Below are 8379 nucleotides of genomic sequence, written 5' to 3'. Positions count from 1 at the left end.
CTTTCCCTATCTGACTTATTACCTGTATCATAATGCCCCCAAGGTCCTTCCATATTGTTGCAAATGGCAGGATTTCCTTCTTCTTAGTGACTGAATAATATTTCATTGTATGTGTGTATGTGTGTGTTTGTGTGTATGTGTATATATATATATATATATATATATAAATATATATATATATAATCACATTTTCATTATCCACTCACCCATCCACAAACACTTAAGCTGTTTCCGTATCTTGGCTACTATAAATAATACAGCAATAAATATGGGAGTGCAGATAGCTCTTTGAGATAGTGATTTTATCTCATTCAGATATATACCCAGATGTGGGGTTGCTGAATTATATGGTAGTACTGTTTTTAGTTTCTTGAGGAACCTTCATATACTGTTTTCTATAGTTGCTACACCAACTTGCATTTCCATCAACAGCGCATGAGAGTTCTCTCTTCTCCACATCCTCACCAGCATTTGTTATTTCTTGTCTTTGGGATAATAGTCATTCTAACAGATGTGAGGTCATATCTCATTGTGGTTTTGATTTGCATTTCCCTGATTTTTAGTGATGCTGAGCACATTTTTATACACCTGTTGGCCATGTGAAAGTCTTTGGAAAAATGTCTATTCCAGTTTCTTGCCCATTTTTTAATCAGATTGTTTATTGTTGTTGTTGCTATTGAGTTGTGTGAGTTCCTTATATATTTTGGATATTAATTCCTTGTCAGATATCTGATTTGTGAATATTTCCTTCCATTCTGTAGGTTACCTTTTCATTTTGTTGATTGGTTTTCTTGCTGTGCAAAAGTTTTTTAGTTTGATATAGTCCCAATTGTTGACTTTTGCTTATGGAGCTTATACTTTTAGCATCATATACAAAAAAATCATTGCCAAGAATAATGTTAAGGTATTTTCCCCCTATGTTTTCTTCTATGAGTATTATGGTTTCAGATCTTATGGTTAAGTCCTTAATCCATTTGAGATTTTTGTTTGTTTGTTTTTTGGGGGTTTTTTTGTGAGTGGTGTAAGATAGAGGTCCTATTTCATTCATTTGCATGTGGATGTTCAGTTTCCCCAGCACAATTTATTGAAGAGACTATCCTGTCCCCATTAAGTATTTTTTGGCTCCATTTTCACATATTAGTTGACCCTACATGCTTGAGTTTATTCTTGATTCTGTTTCACTGCTCTATGTATTCATTTTTATGCCAATACCATACTGTTATGATTACTATAACTTTGTAATATAGTTTGAAATCAGGAAGTGTGATGCCTCCAACTCTTTTCTTTCTCAAAATTTCTTCGGCTGCTTGGGGTCTTTTAAGTCCATAGTAAATTTATAATTATTTTTTCTATCTCCATGTAAAATAATATTGGAATTTTGATAGGGATTATGTAAAATCTATCTTTGGTTAGTACAGTCATTTTAATAGTGTTACTTCTTCTGATCTATGAATACTGAGTATCTTTTCATTTATTTGTGTCTTCTCAATTTCTTTCATCAATATCTTACAGCTTTTGGTGTATAGATCTTTCATTTCCTTGGTTAAATTTATTCTTAAGTATTTTACTCTTTTTAATGTTATAGGAGTCTCTTTTGCTAAATGTAGGGACTTTTTAAAGAGGAAAGAGCAAAGAAAGGGTAAATAAAGTTTTTACAGGGTAAAATATGTACCTAAGGGGCATTAGTATGGGCAAAATTATTAATCATGTCTAATGCAGGCTACTTAATTTTTTTTATTTCAGAGGAAAAGAATATTTGTAGAAGATACAGAATTTTTTCTACAGAAATGGCTTTTTATCAGTTTTTTAAAATTTATTTCAGGCTGTGAAGTTTTGGGGATCTAATAAAAGCTATGGACTACCTCTTCAGAAAAGGCTTATACATAAGCCCATACTTCTCTCCCAAAAAGCCAGTAGACACCATGTTAAAAATCTATGCTTTGAGGGTTCAAAATGGCCATGTAGGAAAATCCTGAACTCACCTCCTCCCATGAATACAACAAATCTACAGCTATATATGGAATAATTCCCTTGGAAAGGGACCTGAAAATTGGATGAACAAAGTCTCCACAACAAAGGATTAAAGGACAGCATCAAAGCAGGGAGGAGAAACAGAGATACAGTCATGCCAAGGAAAAAAACACAACCCCATCCATGGTGATACACAACCAGGAAGGATCACAAAGGTATGGTTATTTTTCCTGAGGACTGAAGGTCTGAACTTCACATCAAGCACTCCAGCCCTTAAAGTTTGCACAGGAGAGGTTAGCCCCCAAAGCACCTGGCTTTGCAAACCGACAAGGAATATATCCAAGAATATATCCAAGAAAACTATAGAAAAACAGGGAATGGAAAACATTATTGTAAAGCACTCACAAGGGAACTCGACCTGAAAACCAACACAAAAACACCAGACTGTAAAGCACATGGACCACAGGTGAAGGGGACCCACTTACTAATTTTGGAGCTTCTGCCAAAGAGTCAGGAGCCAGTGGGGATGCTCCCTGGTGATTGAGACACTGGCAGGATCCATTTTTGTGATCTTGGGCTACCTTGCCAAAAAAAGAAAAAAATGGAAAAAAACCCCACAAAAATGTGAAGATTAAACAACATGCTACTGAGTAATCAATGAGTTATAGAAGAAATCAAAGAAGAAATTAAAAATACCTAGAGACAAATGAGAGAACAGAAATACAACATACCAAATTATAACATTCAGTAAAAGCAGTTCTGAGAGAAAATTTCATAGCAATGCAGGCCTACCTTGAGAAACAAGAAAATAATCCCAAATAAAAAATCTAACTTTAGACCTAAAGGAACTAGAAAAAGAATGAATGACGCTCCAAATTATTAGAAGGAAGGAAATAATAAAGATCAGAACAGAAATAAATGAAATAGAGACTAAAAAATATATAAAAGATCAATGAAACTAAGAGCTAGTTCTTTGAAAAGGTAAACAAAATCATCAAGCCATTAGTTAGACTAACCAAGAAGACAGAGGGCTCAAATGAATAAAATCAGAAATGAAAGAGGAGAAATTACAACTGATATTACAGAAATACAAAGGATCATAATGGGCTATTATAAACGATTATATGCCAACAAATTAGACGACCTAGAAAAAAATGGATAAATTTCTAGAAACATACTATTTTCCAAGACTGAACCAGGAAGAAACAGAAAATCTGAATAGACTGATTACTAATAAAGAGATTAAAATAGTAATCTAAAGGTTCCCAACAAAGAAAAGCCCAGGACCAGACTGCTTCTCTGGCAAATTTTACAAAACATTCAAAAAAGATTTAATACCTATTCTTCTCAAACTCTTCCAAGATAGTGAAAAGGAGGGAAACCTTTCAAACACTTTTTACAAAGCCAGTATTACCCGACTACCAAAACCAAAGAAAGACACAAAGAGAAAAAAAAAGAAAGAAAAGAAAACAAGAAAGAAAAGAAAAATTACAGGTCAATATCCTTGATGAACATAGATGTAAAAATTTTCAACAAAATATTAGCAAACCAAATCCAACAATACACTAAAAGGATCATACACCACATTCAAGTCAGATTTATTCCAGGGATGGAAAAATGGCTTCACATCTGCAAATTGATCAATGTAATACCTCACATTAACAAAATGAAGACTAAAAATAATATCATCTCAATAGACGCAAAAAAGCAGTTGACAAAATTCAACATCCATTTATGATAAAAACGCTCAACAAAGTGAGCATAGAGGGTACCTCCACATAATAAAGGTCATATATGATAAACCCACAGCTAACATCATACTCAGGAACAGAAAGCTGAAAGTATTTCCTCTAAGATCAAGAACAAGGCAAGGATGCCTATTCTCTCCACTTTTATTCAACATAATACTGGAAGTCCTAGCCACAGCAATTAGGAAAGAAAAAGAAATAAAAAGCAACCAAATTAGAAAGGAAGAAGTAAAGCTGTTACTATTTGCAGATGACATAATATCATATAGAGAAAACCATAAAGACTTCACTAAAAAACTATTAGAACTAATAAATGATTTCAGTAAAAAACACAAACTCAATATACAGAAATCTGTGGTGTTTCTATACACTAATAAACTATTAGGAAAAGAAATTAAGGAAACAATCCCACTTACAATTGCAATAAAAAGAATAACATATCTAGGAATAAACTTAACCAAGGAGGTAAAAGACCCATACTATGAAAACTGTAAGACATTGATGAAAGAAGTTGAATAAGAAACAAAAAATTGAAAGATGTACCATGCTCATGGATTAGAACAATTAACGTTATTAAAATGTCTGTACTACCAAAGCAATGTATAGATTCATGTAATCCCTATCAAACTTCCAATGCCGTATTGTACAGGACTAGGACAAATAATTCTAAAATTTGTATGGAACCACAAAAGACAGTGCATAGCCAAAACAATCTTGAGAAAGAAAGCTGGAGGTATCATGCTCCCTGATTTCATACTACAAAGCTATAGTAATCAAAACAGTATGGCCCTGGCAAAACAGACACATAAATCAATGGAAGAGAATTGAGAGCTCAGAAATAAACCCACACATATGTAACAATCTACAACAAAGGAGCAAAGAACATACAATGGAGAAAGGATAATCTCTTCAATAAATGTGTTGGGAAAACTGGACAGCCACTTGAAAAAGAATGAAACTAGACCACTGTCTTATACCACACAGAGACATTAACTCAAAATGGATTAAAGACTTGAATGTAAGACCTGAAACAATAAAATTCCTAGAGAAAACATAGGCAGTAACCTCATTGACATGGGTCTTAGCAATGTTTTTGTGGCTCTGACTCCAAAGGCAAGGAAAACAAAAAGGATGACTTCAAGCAAAAAAGTTCTTCACATCAAAGGAAACCATCAACAAAATTAAAAGGGAACCTACTAAATGGGAGAAGACATTTGCAAATTATATATCCAATAAGGGGTTACTATTTAAAATATACAAAGAACCCATATGACTTAACAACAAAAAAGCAAGCAACCTGATTTAAAAATGGGCAGAGGATCTGAATAGACATTTTTCCAAAGAAGACATACAGATGGCCAACTGACACGTGAAAAGATGTTTAACATCACTAATTATCAGAGAAATGCAAATCAAAACTTCAATGAGATACTGTCTCACACCTGTTAGAATGGCTATTATCAAAAGACAAGGAATAACAAATGTTGGAAAGGATGTGGAGAAAAAGGAACCTTCATACACTGTTAGAGGGACTCTAAATTGGTGGAGCCACTATGGAAAATAGTATAGAGATTAAGATTCCTCAAAAATTAAAAATAGAACTTCCACCTGACCCAACTATTTCACTTCTGGGTATTTATCTGAAGAACACAACGTTAATTCAAAAAGATATATGCACAACTATGTTCACTGCAGCATTTCTACAATGGCCAAGATGTGGAAACAACCTAAGTGTCCATTGATGGATGAAACGGATAAAAACGATGTGAGATATATATACCTGAGCCATAAAAAAGAATGTAATCATGCCATTTGCAACAACGTGGATGAACCTTGAGGGCATTATGCTAAGTGAAATAAGCAGACAGAGAAAGACAAATGGTATATTATTTCACTCATATGTGGAATCTATTTTTTTAAATGAACAAGCAAAAGAAAACAAAAACAAACATAGATACAGAGAACAGATTAGTGGTTACCAGAAGGGAAGGGCATTGGGATGGGTAGATGGGTAAAGGGGGTCAACTGTATGGTGTTGGATGGTAACTAAACTTGTGATGATGATCACTCAGTTGTGTATACATATGTTGAACTGTAATGCTATACACCTAAAACGTATGTATAAAAAATGCTTCAAGCCATTCAAAAATAGCATGGCTTACTGAACAATGTACCTTGAAGTCAGAAAGACATGTCTCACATAGTAGTGGACTAGTATTGTTTAACAACAGACTCAGGGTGGGAGAGCCCTGATTTACAGCATTTGCCAATTTCCATGGTATGAATATTCCCACTGTGGCTGACTTCAAGCTACCTATATAGCATAGCATCAATGAACACAGAGTTAGGAAAAAACGCACAAGTATTCCATACATATGCATGCATGAAGAATACATGTAAAAACCCTCAAGAACAGAGATAATAGTGAAATGTAGTAAAATAATTAAAATGGGATGAGTTTTGAGTACTTATTACCTTTGTATTTAATATAATTTATGTCATTGTAAGTTTATATAATTTAATTTTTAACAATGGCCATGTTTAACAGTAGCTTGCAAATTCCCTGAAAATTTATTTTATTTCTTTGTTCTCTGTGCTATGCAGTAGAACCTTGTTGTTTATCTATTTAATATATAGTAGCTTGTATCTGCTAATCCCAAACTCCAAATTTATCCCTCCCCCACTTTCCCCTTGGTAACCATAAGTTTGTTTTCTATGTCTGTGAGTCTGTTTCTGTTTTGTAAATAAGTCCATTTGTATCATGTTTTAGATTCAACATATAAGTGATATCATATTATATTTGTATTTCTCTTTCTGACTTGCTCCACTTAGTATAATCTCTAGGTCCATCCATGTTGCTGAAAATGGCATTATTTCATCCTTTTTATAGCTGAGTAGTATTCCATTTTGTGTGTGTGTGTGTGTGTGTGTGTGTGTGTGTATCACATTTTCTTTATCCATTCATTTGTCCATGGAAATCAGTCTACTGTAAATAGTGCTACTGTGAACATAGAGGTGCATGTACCTTTTTGAATTAGAGTTTTCTCTGGACATATGCCCAGGAGTGGGATTGCTGGATCATATGACAACTCTATTTTAAGTTTTTTAAGGAACCTCCTTACTGTTTTCCATAGTGGCTGTACCAGTTTACATTCCCATGAACAGTGTAGGAGGGTTCCTTTTTCTCCACACCCTCTCCAGCACTTATTGTTTGTGGACTTTTTAATGATGGCCATTCTGACTGGTGTGAGGTGATACCTCACTCTAGGTTTGATTTTCACTTCTCTGATTATTAGCAATGTTGAGCATCCTTTCATGTGCCTATTGACCATCTGTATGTCTTCTTTGAAGAAATATCTGTTTAGGTCTTCTGCCCAGTTTTTGATTGGGTTGTTTGTTTTTTTGTTATTGAGTTGTATGAGCTGTTTGTCTATTTTGGAAATTAAGCCCTTGTTGGTCACATCATTTGCAAATATTTTCTTCCAGTCCGTAGCCTGTCTTTTTGTTTTGTTTATCCCTTCCTTTGCTGTGCAAAAGCTTTTAAGTTGGATTAGGTCCCATTTGTTTGTTTTTGCTTTTGTTTCTATTGCCTTGGGAGACTGACCTAAGAAAACATTGCTATGATTTATGTCAGAGAACGTTTTGCCTGTGTTCTCTTCTAGGAGTTTTATGGTGTCCTGTCTTATATTTAATCCTTTAAGCCATTTTGAGTTTATTTTTGTGTATGGTGTGAGGGAGTGTTCTAAGTTCACTGATTTACCTGCAGCTGTCCAGCTTTTCCAACACCACTTGCTGAAGAGACTGTCTTTTCTCCGTTCTATATTCTTGCCTCCTTTGTCAAAGATTAACTAACCATAGGTGTGTGCTTATTTCTGGGCTCTCTGTTCTGGTCCATTGATCCATATGTCTGTTTTTTGCCAATACCACACTGTTTTGATTACTGTAGCTTTGTAGTGTTGTCTGAAGCCTGGGAGGGTTATGCCTCCAGCTTTGTTCTTTTTCCTCAGGACTGCTTTGGCAATTCTGGGTCTTGTGATTCCATGCCTCCAGCTTTGTTCTTTTTCCTCAGGACTGCTTTGGCAATTCTGGGTCTTTTGTGATTCCATATAAATTTTAGGATTATTTGTTCTAGTTCTGTGAAATTCCCTGAAAACTTAACAAACATCTCTCGCTGGTTCAGTACATCAGTGACCTGGCTCCTCATGGAATCTCTAAATAAGTCTCATGGTTGTCAAAAAAAATTGAAGATAGGTAATATATGTAAAATACTTAGAATTTTTTGAATAGAACAAGTAATTATAAATGATTATTATTGTTATTAATATTAATGAGCAGCTTTATGCTTTTTATTTTCATCAGTGACATGAGAGGATTAATATTTTTGTGGAATTTTTGTATGTTACTGTTCAATAAATACAGAGTGAGAGATGTGCTTTGTTCCTTTCAGTGCCTAAGGCATGATCTGACAGTAAATACAATTTTGAAAGGTATACTCACTCACTATTGATAAATTAATCCCAAAATATCACACTATAAATGGAACTTGGCAATTTCAATACAATATACTTTAAAAGTGGTATATTATGTTAAATTTCCCATAGAATAGTATATAATTTCCTTCAAAGTATTCCAAGGGTTCACCTGGACACTGAAGTTGACT

The sequence above is a fragment of the Lipotes vexillifer genome, unplaced genomic scaffold (assembly GCF_000442215.2).
Source record: "Lipotes vexillifer unplaced genomic scaffold, Lipotes_vexillifer_v1.1 scaffold272, whole genome shotgun sequence".
Taxonomy (NCBI): domain Eukaryota; kingdom Metazoa; phylum Chordata; class Mammalia; order Artiodactyla; family Lipotidae; genus Lipotes; species Lipotes vexillifer.
This window is presented reverse-complemented; position numbering follows the sequence as displayed.